This window comes from Octopus bimaculoides, chromosome 1, assembly GCF_046866305.1.
Source record: "Octopus bimaculoides isolate indiv1 chromosome 1, ASM4686630v1, whole genome shotgun sequence".
Classification (NCBI taxonomy): Eukaryota; Metazoa; Mollusca; class Cephalopoda; order Octopoda; family Octopodidae; genus Octopus; species Octopus bimaculoides.
The window spans coordinates 69,122,582-69,134,925 of NC_142928.1; the positions used below are offsets into that span (position 1 = coordinate 69,122,582).

Here is a 12,344-nt window from a genome sequence, read left to right on the forward strand (position 1 = left end):
GTAGTGTTTTCCCCTTGCTATGTTCTCTGTGTTATCTCTGATGCACCTCAGTGCCGCTTCAATATGTACTTGGGCCATAAAAGCCGCTCGTCTCGTCTCTGCTGAGATATATCTGAAAATCACCCACTGCTCTGATGGAATAGTTAGGTTGAGCAATGTTTGTTCTTGTTTATTTAGTTTTCATGCCTGGATCAACATTTCATCTCTATTTGTGAGGCCCACTGTAAAGCGTAGCGTCTTTTTCGCTGCTGTTGGTGGTGATGGCGGTGGTGGTGGTGGTGGTGGTGGTGGTGGTGGTGCTGCTGCTGCTGCAGGGAGCGTGTTTTTTTTTTGTTCGTAATGTTCTCATCGTTATTGTTGTTGCTGCCGTTGTTGTTGTTCTTATCTGTGTTGGTTTTGTTGCTGTTGTCTTTCGTTTCTGTTGATGCTACTACTATTACAGCCGCTGTTGCTGCTGTCACTGTTGCTGCTGCTGTTGCTGTTTTCACTGCTAACGCTGTTGCTCTTACTGCTGTCACTGCTGTTACTACAAGGCTGACTTTGTACAGTTCCACTCTCATTTGTCTCTCTCCCCTCCCTTCTCCTCTATAGTTGCCAGCAATAGAGGGAAAGTGAGGGAAAACTTCAGCAGTCACCAGATGTGTGGGAGGAGCAGATTTCTTCTTTCTCAAATCTTTCAAGACGCGCTCCGCCATCTTGCTGATTTGTGTTTGGTTAAATTAACTTAAACGCCCACTGAACTTATTTGGTGGGTCGAATATAGCATTTCGAAGTTCATAACAACCATAGAAAACCAGTAACAGGTTCCTGGTGTTTCTATTGACAACTTGGAATAAATAAATGATACCAAAAAAAAAAAAAAAAAGCATCAAACTTGTGTAAGTAAAAGTTTTAAGCTGAACCAACCTGGAGTGGTTGGAAACACATCCTATGTATTCCGCAGTGAATAATAATAATAATAATAATAATAATAATAATAATAATAATAATAATAATAATAATAATAATAATAATAATATGAAGAAGAAGAAGAAGAAGAAGAAGAAGAATAAGAAGAAGAAGAAGAAGAAGAAGAAGAAGAAGAAGAAGAAGAAGAAGAAGAAGAGGAGGAGGAGGAAGAAGGTGAATAAATAAATAAATAAGTGAAACAGAAGCTTCAATATAGGACGAATCACGTAGTATCTTGATCTGTGAAAAATTTCACTCAAATTCGCTCAGGTTACATCCAACCGCCTTATCGCATTAACAATATCATTTATGCAGACATATTGTGATATACAAAGGCGGTGAGATGGCATAAACTTTAGCACGCAGCGCGTAATACTTAGCGGTATTTCTTCTGTCTTTACGTTCTAAGTTCCGACGAGGTTGATTTTGACTTTCATACTTAAGGGGTTGACAAATTAAGTAGTAGTTGCGTACTGGGTCGATGTAATCCACTGCCCCTCCCGCATTGGGTCCAGATTAGAAAGAATATTGTGATATACAAACGAGATGTCGTCTTTGTTCAGAAGCCTGTGAAATTACTACTGACCATGGGTTAAACGGCAATAACCAGTTAGAGTTCATATGCGTGCTTTGTTAATATTGGTCAGCGGCTAAACATCTAATGTTGCTGCTGCCGCTACTACTACTACTACTACTACTACTACTACTACTACTACTACTACTACTACTACTACTACAACAACAACAACAACAACTGCCGCTGCTATTATTAAAACTACTTCTGATGATAATGATACTACTACTACTACTACTGCTACTACTACTACTACTAATGCTGCTTCTGCTGTTATATTAGTGCAAGAGAAACATGTTGACAACTTGATGTTTACTTCAGTCTCACTATCCTAGTTAATTTTCCTATAAGCACTCCACCTTCAATGCATACGATACCAAACATCATTGACGCTGCTGATTAGTAACATTGTCATTTAGGCTGTTGACAGTAATGCTGCCGCTGCTGCTGCTTCTGCTGAAGATGATGATGACGATCCTGATGTTGATCGTGATGACTATTCTACTAGTGCTCCCGGTACCACAATTACTGTCATTTCTACTACTACAATCTCTCCAAGTATTGCTGTCGCTATTACTACGTCACTGATTGCTGATTTATTGCTTCTGCTTTTCTGCAGTAATTCTTACTAGCACGATATCACTTCCAGTTTTTCAGAAGCTACATAATTTAAAAACTGTTGAGACTAGAGTAACTGTTGATACTGTTATTGAATGTAGGCAAACTAGCCGAGACTACAATACGTCTCACAAATATTATAATATATTTACTTTCATTCCCTGACGCTCTGATTTCAAATCTTACCGAGTTCAATGCTGCTGTCTACCTCTGTGTTCAAAGCTTATAATGTGTGGAAAGAGAACCTGTGAGACTTCTTTCCTATATCCAAATGAAGAAATGGAGGAAATTTAAACGATTAATTCTCTCCAGTGCCCAAAATTTGTCTTTGTGTCTGTGTAAGAAATTATCAAGTACAGTGAGTTGGACGTTAGTTGCTACAGTGATGCACAAAAATGTGGTGTCGTACTTTACTGGCTCGAATTCTGCTTAGCTCAACTTTACCTGCAGCACTATGAATTATGATCTCAAACTAGCACTAGGTCGATGATTATGATTACACTTTTCTCTTCGAAATTACTAGTCTAAAGATTAGAAGCAATGACGTCTACTACAGAGTCATTACAATTTTGTAAAAAAGAAAAGAGTATTTCTAGTTTAATCACATAAAGTATCAATGAAGTACAGAGGTTAATTATATTGACTAGCAGCCTCCATTGCTGGAACTGTTGCTTAAATTAGAAAAGGATAACGGTAAGTAAGTAGAATATTAAGAGATTTAAAAAAAAAAAAAATGTTGCTCTTCATTCAGCATTTTATATTATGATTTTAAATCACACCAGGTCAACTTTGCCTTCATCCTTTCACAGCTGATAGGATAAAGTACCATTTACACAATGGGGCGTTTGCATCGACTAACCCATTTCCGCACAATAGCTGGACTTGTGCCTATATTACGAATAAGTAATAACAGTAGTAAGGAAAATAGTAGTAGTAGTAGTAGTAATGGTGGTGGTGGTGGTGGTGGTTGTGGTAGTGGTGGTGGTGGTGGTAGTGGTAGCGGTGGTGTTGGTATTGGTGGTGGTTGAATTTCTACGTTTCTAATTTTCAATGCAATCCACTACTACTACTACTACTACTACAAATACTACTACTACTACTGCTGCTGCTGCTACTACCACTACTTCTACTACTACTACTACTACTACTACTACTACTACTACTACTACTACTGATGCTGCTGCTGCTACTACTACTACTACTACTACTACTACTACTACTACTACTACTACTACTACTACTCATGTAGTCTATTCTTATTTGTGACGATGCTCTTGCTGATAATTATATTGAGGATAATATTGTAAACATTGTAAATATTGTTCAGCGTTTATTTTCACATTTTTTTTCCAAGTGTAAAGAATATTTTAAAAAGCGGATGCTTTAGTCTCTTCTTTCAAAATATTAAAAAGAAATTCTAATCCAGGGTAAACAGTAGTTCCAAGGCAGATCATTTACCAAACAAAAGCATGAAAAAGTCATCATCATATTTTTTATTTTATCTTTTAATAGAGTTTTTTATATTTTCTCTCGTTTCTTAGAGACAATGCTTCGTAGAAAGAACAATTATAGCTAATCTTTACTTTAAAAGAAATCTCTACTCAGTTATGCTGCAGTTTTATTTTTTTTATTTATTGATTGGTGTATTAAGAATGAACAATAATTTTGTTTCTTTTCATATTGTTTCTTTTTTTTTTTGTAATTTTTCGACAAATTTTTCCAGCAAATTTAGCTTTTTGTTTGCTTTAATTTTCGGGTCTTTCTAAATTTATCTTCTTACGCATCTTTCAATCTCTCTCTTTCTCCCTCTCTCCCTCTCACTTTCTGTATCTCTTTTTCTCTCTCTCTCTCTCTCTCTCTTTCTGTATGTCTTTTTCTCTCTCTTTATTTTTTAACTTTTTCCTCTTTTCAAAGACTTTCACTAAGATATTTCAAATATTGTAGCTGAAACTTTCTTTATTAGAAACGAAGTGTTCTAGTATTCGAGCTGTTGAATTATAAAATCACGTGTCAGGAATCTGAATATGCTGAAGGCTTTCTGATGAATTTTTCAGCAAAACATGTTACTCTGTCTAACCTCTCTATCACACCACTAAATGCATGTAATATTGTTTTATCTATGCGTGTCATACGCATGGGTTGGGAGATAGATTACCAGATAAAGTGTTTGATAAAATACATCAAGGTGTTTAGTTCTTCGTGGAAACATTGTCTTTCATCGCTCTCGAGTCAATATATTAAGCACTACCGTAACCAAAATGCTATGTGTGGCCGCAACAATAGGACTGGTCAACTTTTACGAGGTAACACTGAACCTTGAAACAACAAGCGGTTGGCGCGTGTATATGAACAAAATGTTATAGTAGGATATCATACGAGAAGCCTATGCCACAAATTCCTTAGTTATTGAAAAAAGAGAAAAAATAAAACGAGAAATCCGGCCGCACTTCACAAACATCCCACCTGTAGTCTTATTAAATTTACAAGAGTATTAGGTCTCGTGAAATAAAAAAAAAAGATAACGGCAAAAATCAAAACATCTCAACGATGATGTAAGTAACAAGGTAAGGAACTACCATTTTCTTTCAGCAGATTTCGGTCCTATTCTGTGAATGACTTACATAATTGGTTCGTTTCAATGACTACAAACACGTGTTTCTTAGTGATGTTAGATTCTGATTTGCAATTATCTGAATGGGCACTGCTGTGGCATGGAACAACTATCTACCTGTCTGCATCATATATATATATATATATATATATATATATATATATATATATATATTATCAGAAGCAAAAGGAAATGGAGATTGGGAAGTGAATAAATGCTTATTATTAACAGCAAATTAATCATCATTCCTTACAGTTGTTTCAGTTAATACCCCAAGAATATTAAGTAAATGTTAAATATATGTGACCTTAGTGTAATATCTTCAGATGGAACAAATATACCCTTGGAATGTGAGATGAAGTGTTTTGTTCAAGAACACAACGGTCCTTCCAGTCCGAGAATTGAGACCACGATTTCGCGGTCATAAATCCAGCAAACTAAACAGTAGGTCATGCACCTAATTACCCATTGTAAAATTTATACTACCGTCCTTAAAAAAGCAAACCTTTCTTTATCTCAATCCCGTATTTATGTTTCTCCATACCTTGTATTATATTTTTTAATTCATTTTTTAAATATTTTTATTACATGTTCTCTTTTTTATCAAATGGATTATTAATTACCGCATAATGGTGAACCATATCTTCATGATAAAATCAGGTTTTCTTAATTCTTTGAAAGTGTTTGATTCTCCTCAATATCTAGTCAACAACACTATCCCCGCTTTCTCAGTACGCTCTATATATGGTAATTCTAGTATTAGAAAGGATGAGGTCTGCGGAATTCATATATTGTCTGAGACTATAAAATAAAATATATTTACAAATTTGTTATAGAGATTGGTGTTTTCTGATGTGGAGTCTGGACGTTACGCTGCATATATTTATATAAGTATAACAAGTGAAGTGTCGCTTATGTAACAGGTCGTTTACATTACAGGTATTAAATAGAATAAACATCTCTTTTCTTAAATTACTTCCCCAATTGATTGATTTATATATGTATATGCATATATATATATATATATATATATATATATATATATATATATATATATATATATATATATATATATATATACACATACATATATATATATACATTAGATATATACGTATAGACATGCATACATATATATGTGTTTGTGTGATTATATGTATATATGTATATATATATATATATATATATATATATATATATATATATATATATATATATATATATATATATATATATATATATATGAATGTGTATATATATATATATATATATATATGTGTGTGTGTTTGTGTATATGTATACATATATGTATAAAGTGAGAGAGAGAGGGAGTGATAGGGAGGGTGAGAGAAAGAAATGCTAATAATATTGATATAATGCTTTCAAATAAATGCATTTTGAATAATCCTTTCAAGTTCTGTAGGAAAATGTAATCTCTTCGTTTATTTGGTTTCAAAATCTTATTGATAGCATTTAATTTAAAATGCATTGCAAATGGATTTCTGATGCACTGAAAGGAAAGCGATATATGAAACATCACTGTTGTCTGTATCATATATTTCAATCTACTAAATTTAACAATATCGTTTAACTTTACATGATGTTTTAAAATATGATGTTTTAAAATATGATGTTTTAAAATATGATTTACTTATAAAATGTGTCCTTAATTTATGAAAACTTTACTCATTAGAAAATGGCCCTTATAATCATAACGCGAAAAAAATCAAAAAAACACCTAAAAGTCTTCATCTCCGTATCTCCTTTTTTGCTGGGCGTCTGTGTTTCTCATCATATAGTCAGTCGTCTGGCATGTCATCCCATCAAATTATACGATTTACTTTGTTTCTGCTTTTCTGCTCATAGATGTTCCTCCTCTCGAAAAATTCTTTGCGACGTTGTGATATCAGAATAATTGATATCGACAAAGTATGTATTGCACGTTACTTTCTTCGAAAGATTTTTTTAATATCACATGTGATGCGTCAGTAGATAAAATATTTCTCAAATCGTTATGATATTGTAAGATCTAAGTGAAATTTTAGCATTATCTTGGCACAGAAATTCAGCTATATAAAGATATTACCTCCGCAATGAAAACGAAATTGAATTAGACATGAAATAAATCATACGCTCGTAACCCTTAATTTATTAAAGAATTAGCCACCTAAAAGTTTACACACTTGGAATTATAATCGTATGATATCTTGAATATTATTTTGATTTTCTGCAAAGTCGAGTGAAAATAAATAATTGAAATGCTTGCTGGAATATGTGGAGAATAAGCATTTTCATACTCCAATTAACAGATTGTAATTTACTGAGCTAGTTTATTATTTAGATAATTTATTGAGACATACTTCATTAGCAGCTTCACATTTAATGCATATATTAGAAAATTACGAATAATTACTCATTGAAAGAAAATTAATTCACATTTCCTTAAGTAAACACTGTTAGCGCGTTATAGTCGTACCAAATAGGATGATGTAATTTAATATGGGAAAATGTATTGGAAAAGGATTAGCGCATAAGTGAACTGCAATAATACATATAAAGAAAATCAGGAACTCAGGAAGATGTATAACAAGTCATTTTAACACGAAGATATGACACTTATTTACGCCCCAGTAGGAAACTGGTAAATTTGACATCCTACAATAAATAGATATGAATTTGCACATAGCACGGAGGCACACAAGCACAGACAGCAGGGTTCAACTACCTCTTCCTATCTGCCAGGGTAGTGATAGTATTAGTACATAACGTTCGGGTTTAAAAAGAAAATGCAAAAATCTTCGCCTGATATATTTTTCCCTTTCCAATTTCACGCTAAAATCTGTCGTCACAAAACAACATGGGAATTATTAACTTTTCAGCCGCTTGGAAAGCAACTCTGCTTAATTACTGCTCACACTGAAGGATTCATCTAAATCAATCATTAAAACATTAGTCCCTTATATGGTGTGCTACAGATTTAGGAAATCACAAATAAGTAGTGCTACAAGTATAGTGAAGGATGTGTGAGTGTGTGTGTGTGTGTGTGTGTGTGTGTGTGTGTGTGTGAGTGTGCGTGCGTGTGAGTGCACGTGTATGCTAGTTGCGTGCAGTGTATTTGTATATTATGCGCACCACGGATAACATAAAAATACGCTAATCGCAACCAGCATACACACACTCTCTCACACACACACTGTGCCAATTTTTATACTCTGCTGCCTTCAAAGGCCTCATCTTCTATCTTTCTCCCAAGATCGAACTTTGCTTAGGAGAGACAATCATAATATCGTAGCATCCACTCGGATAATACCAATGTTGGTTTTTGACTTCTAATTTAGTTTAAAAGTATACATACATAATACAAATACCACATAATAAGAAACCCATAAAATGACTTATTTTATAACTATCAATGTTGCTCAGTCTTTCACAGATCTCGATATAAATTACCTGACATCTCGGGATCCAGAATAAACCTCTCTACCGTCATACTTCACATAAAAAACATATTTTATATCAATACCTCTTAATAAAAAAAATAAAAAGTTAAAAGCGAATTTCAATTTAAACAATTAGTTGTTTTTCGTTTTATCAACATGTTTGGAACGGCAAACTAAATGCACTGTATTTGGTTAATACATTTGAGCATTTGCAAATACAGGAGTATGAAAGATAAGGTAAACTTTCCTCTACTGCAAATTCAGATATTGTAAATATCTAATTCTGTACGAGATGCACCTGGAGAGCCTATGAATGTTCCTTCTGAAAAGTATGTTCATAACAATTAATAGGAAATAGACTCCTCATCTATGATTGGAAGCCTCGAGGTCTCCAAACATTATAAATAATATACATAACACTCTTTATAAGACGTATTATCTATTCATCTTTTATGAATCCGCATAGCTGCATGCGAAGTATAATTCTTTCGTTTTTGCGATGAGAAAATAGCCTAATTATTTAAGCAAATATTTAGTCATCTTGATGGATTATAGTAACGACAGCTAAATTTTATAAGTGGATTATACAAACCAAAAAATTAATTGTCAGCATATATGTACATAATTCACACATGTAAACATTGAATATGTAACCAATCGCTGCTAAACACTCATCCCGTTTAATCAACGCTATTGATTTAAACTATCACTAAATAACAAACATAAAACATGCTGGAATCATGTATATTTACACAATAAAACCATATAATTTTCGTTTACTCCAATTACCACACAGTCATCTAACTCCGTTTGCCATTTATTTCTATATCTCCCACATAACATGCTTATGTAAAAACAAAATTTAATAAAAAAACAAAGCCAGTTAAATTAAGTAAAATGTATATTTACATACCAATAGTAAATTCTTTATGATTCTTACCTGGAAAGACAAAAGAAATAAAAACTGTATTTAATATATTTGGCAACGTATAAATATTGACTTAACATTGTAAAGTAAAAACAAAAATAATCGGTGTATTCCTCTCAAAATCCCACATTTCCAATATACAACGTATAAAATGCATTTTTTTTTTTTTACATATGCGACCCATGGAACGCAATTATGTGCTTAATAATTTTGTCTTAGCTGCTATTGACAGCCTATTTTCTTCACAAAAATGATCGATGAAATTCTGTTTCTTTACTATATCGCACAAAGAAAACAATAGAGTGCAAATACCCTCTGCTCTGGGATTCCTGAAAATACAGCCCCACACTTCTCGGCAAAAAATAAAAAAAGAATATGCAAATATAACCACTAAATATATAACATATATACATACACATGTATGTGTGTGTGTATCTGTGTGTGTGTGTGTGTGTGTGTGTGTGTGTGTGTGTGTGTGTGCGTGTGTATGTGTGTGCGTGACTGTCTGTGTGTACACAAATACAGGAGGAAGATTATAATGAGATGTTTGATTAGGTAACTCTCCGCACTATTAAACCGTAGGTTAATTTATGCACATCTGAAGTATTTCATCACATATTTTTAGACAATACTATAATTATTTTAAATTCAAGTGAACTTAGCTAACAGAATCTTCCGTGTTCAAGTTCAATCGAGGTCAATTTTGATTTTCATCCTTACGCGATCGATAAAAAATAACCAGTCAAGCACTGGTATCGATATAAAATATCATCGAATAACCATTCTCCCTCTCTAAATTTCAGGCATTTTGCCTGAGAGAAAATTATGCGAAAGAGATACCTTCCTCTTCTTCCTGCTACTATTCCACGAACAACTCGTACGCCTTAAAAGTGAATCTGGACATTCTGCACCTGGCAAACTTTCTTAAATACCAATCTTAAAAATGTTTGGACAGCCAGAAGTTCGCTTATTGCATGCAGTGTAAGTGGCCCACACGGATATTACCGAATCCAAAATTTCATATCTGGTATTCAGTAGTGTTGTGGAATACTTAGACCTATGTAGAACATACGATATTTCAGCTACACATGATTTGCATTTCTTTGGCTCATTAACATATGACATGATTTTCCCTACGATCCTCCACTTGCAATTGTACGTAGGACGCACACCACACACAGACATATAACATCATTTTATCAATTACAACAAATACATGTATGTGGACAAACATGTGGACAATTATACCAAATGCAAACATTTGGACAAACATGTGGATAATTACACCAAATACAAACATGTGGACCAATTACTTTTGGCTTGCGGACACCACTCTCTCTGTATTGCGCAACTGCTTCGCAGACTTGGTCTTTTCTCCGTTGAATTATTGTAAAACAACTATCTTAATTATGGCTTTACCTGTAAAGCACTAAATTTGATGTGTACGACTATATTTATATGGATGCCATTCCACCCATGTTTCAAGAAGTTATTTCAAGACAATCATAATCTATCCATCGCCCGTTCCTTGCAAATTTATACAATACCGAGTGGATAATTACATTCCATAGTATCGGAATCAATAAAAATATCTGCCAGTCATGTAATGTCGTTGATTTAATCCTCGTTTTAATTTTTATAAAAATCAATATTTCGTTAATAAAGATAAAATATTATAAATATCATTCAGCGCAAGTTTTTTATCACATACTTCTACACACATTCATTACTTAATATTCAAATACAGTGGCATACTCGAGAGTTCTGACCGTTACTAGATGCACAATCAGTGCCATATAAATGATTTCAGCTTCTGTTTTTCAGTGTTTGATTGTTCACGGTCTATCGATTCTTGATATTGTTCTTATCACTGCATTCTGTCTTCCATAGAATATTCAAATCTGCGAGAAGATCTTATTCTGATGTCTTAAATCAACATAGCATGACGTTAATATTACAAAATCTGTTCTCCGTACATCTGTACAGAAATGCATACCTGCATATTGTCATAGAAGTATAGAGTAGAGGCCATAATGTAAGGATCAGTAAGAACAAGTGTATTGAAATATTTATTATAGAAGATTAACAAAACGTTGAGACTAGATATTTTACACATATTTAGATTTATCTAATATCTATCTTTCATGATTGGAATAAATATTTCGTAAGTTATGAGATAAACAAATTATCTTCCAAACTGCAACGGCCAGAATTTCAGAGTCACTTAGAAAATCAATGAAAAATGGAACAAGAACAAAAACGGTACTCTTAGTATTAATATTTTGTGAACATCTCTTTACTATCAATGACTTCCTGACATCCGTTACCACAGGACTGAACTAATTTCTTGCAAAACTATGGAGTAATACTGTTTCATTTGTTTTTCAATAATTCCAAGTGTTCAACTTGGTTCTTTGGATTACTCCTTCGCGGTCCATCTTCACAAATATTCCAAATGTTTTCAATAAGTTTGAAATCAGGATTTTCAGGTGGCTTGTCCATGAAATCAACCCCTTAATTACTCAAAAAATCTTTGACTCTCTTCGCAGGTGCGATAGAGTGCTTTGTGCTACAGGAAGATAAGAGGTTGAATTGATGAGGATCGGAGATGTGGAAGGGCGTACTATCTAAGAATCGGCTTGTAGATTTCAGCATTGACAGTCTCTTGTAGGCAAATACGTGGTCAAGGTCTAGCAGCAGGGAACACACCCCATAGCATTTCACTGCCTCCTCCATATTTCAGTGTCTTCTTCATACATGCACGACATAACCTTTCGCTACTTGTTCGCCGGACTTATGTCCCACCATCGGAACCAATCACATTAGACATTGATTCATCGCTAAAATGAACCTGCATCCACTAATCTTTTGTCCAAACCACAAGTTCGTGAACGAAACGAATACGGGCTCTTTGATTCTTCTTGGAGATTTTTTTGTGGGTTTCTTTGCCGGTGTTCGTTGACATCGGAAGTGGAGCTTCGCGGGATATCTCAGCAGCACTCTTAAACCGGCCCTTCAGTGACATTCTAACCATAATACGAGCCTGTCTTGGTGACCTATTACGAAGTCTATTGGTTTGGGGTTTAGCATCTGTCGAGCTACAATTCGTTGCACAATACTTCTAGACCTTCCTACAGTAGTTGACCGTTTAGTGATGGCACGCAATCCTTTGATTTTCATTACAAGACAGACACGAGTCGTCTCTCACAACGCGCCACGTTGAGT

General features: G+C 34.0%; 1 protein-coding gene across 3 annotated transcripts in view; it reads right to left on the reverse strand.

Annotated features, from left to right (window-relative positions):
* Positions 1-12,344, reverse strand: part of LOC106873299 (neuronal acetylcholine receptor subunit alpha-10) — a 1,766,016-nt gene that overhangs the window by 1,261,660 nt on the left and 492,012 nt on the right. Inside the window, exon 2 of one of the 3 annotated variants that reach the window (XM_089352074.1) lies at positions 9,105-9,131. The exons of the other annotated variants lie outside the window; for them this stretch is intronic. The gene's annotated coding sequence lies outside the window, so the exon portion shown is untranslated. The remainder of the gene's footprint in view (positions 1-9,104; positions 9,132-12,344) is intronic. 3 annotated transcript variants of the gene reach the window in all.